The sequence below is a fragment of the Marmota marmota genome, unplaced genomic scaffold (assembly GCF_001458135.2).
Source record: "Marmota marmota marmota unplaced genomic scaffold, marMar, whole genome shotgun sequence".
NCBI classification, from domain to species: Eukaryota; Metazoa; Chordata; class Mammalia; order Rodentia; family Sciuridae; genus Marmota; species Marmota marmota.
The window spans coordinates 4,878,218-4,879,580 of NW_026000101.1; the positions used below are offsets into that span (position 1 = coordinate 4,878,218).

The 1,363-nt window shown below is 41.7% G+C and overlaps 1 non-coding gene across 1 annotated transcript; it reads left to right on the plus strand.

Annotated features, from left to right (window-relative positions):
- The first annotated feature begins 354 nt into the window (after positions 1-354).
- Positions 355-417, plus strand: LOC125610732. Its single transcript, XR_007340732.1, has one exon. It is a non-coding gene; the product is annotated as a U7 small nuclear RNA (small nuclear RNA).
- Positions 418-1,363: the final 946 nt, after the last annotated feature.

Consider the following 1,363-nt stretch of genomic DNA (forward strand, 5'->3'; position numbering starts at 1 on the left):
CGGGGCTGGGGGGGGGGGTGACTACTCTAGCAGTGGGCAGGACAAGGAGAAACCAGAATACCCTGCATTGCTGCTGGAATGTGACAGGTCCAGCTGCTGCAGGAAGCACTTCAGCAGTTTCTTGAGAAACTGAATGTGCAGCTGCCATGCGCTCCAGCAGTGGCCGTAGGGTGTTTGTCCCTGAGAAATGAAAGTCTGTCTTCACACAACCCCCCGCCCCCACAGATGTCCAGAACAGCTTAGCTTCATTCATTATAGCTAGAAACAGAGCACAACTCATGCCTTTGGGCGGGTGAATGGTTAAACTGTAGTGTATCCATACAAGGGAGTACTATCTGGCCGTAAAAAATAACCTAGTGGGGCAGCTCTTTCAGGAATTTGTTTAGCAGGTTTTTCAGTTCTTTCTGGAAGACCCCCAAGGTGGTGGTGGTGGGAGAATTAATTATAGGTGGCTGCAACCTGGAATTATGCTGAGAAGAAAAAGTCGATCCCAAAGATCACAGATGTGATTCCATTTAGCATTTTCTCTCTCTCTCTCTCTCTCTCTCTCTCTCTCTTATTTCTTAATGGTCATGTTTTTGGCTCCAAAAACTTTTTCATGTTGACATGGTCATCTTTAAGAAGTTATTTTTTTTCTTTTTTTGACAACTTTAATGTCCACTAGGAACATGATCTAGACTTTGTGTCATTCACAGAACATCCTTAGAGCTTGGTGCTGTCCAGCTCATTGCATGAACTCAAATGTTTTTTTCTTTTATTTATTCTAATTTGTTATACATGACATCAGAATGCAATTCAGTTCACATTACACATATAGAGCACAATTTTTCACCTCTCTGGTTGTACACAAAGTATAGTCACCCCATTTGTGTCTTCATACATGTACTTAGGTTAATGATGTCTATCTCATTCCACTGTCTTTCCTAACCCCATGCCCCCTTCTCCCCTCCTTCCACTTTGCCCTATCTAAAGTTTGTCTGTTCCTCCCATGCTCCCCCCACATCCCCATTATGAATCAGCATCCTGAGAAAACATTTGACATTTGGTTTTTTGAGATTGGCTTACTTCACTTAGCATTATATTCTCCAACTCCATCCATTTACCTGCAAATGCCATGATTTTATTCTCTTTTAATGCTGAGTAATATTCCATTGTGTATCTATGCCACAGTTTCTTTATCGATTCATTGACTGAGGGACATCTAGGTTGGTTCCACAATTTAGCTATTGTGAATTGTGTTGCTATAAACATTGATGTGGCTGTGTCCCTGTAGTAAGTTGTTTTTAAGTCCTTTGGATATAAACCGAGGAATTGGATAGCTGGGTCAAATGGTGGTTCCACTTAGCATTTTCTAAAAGCAAAA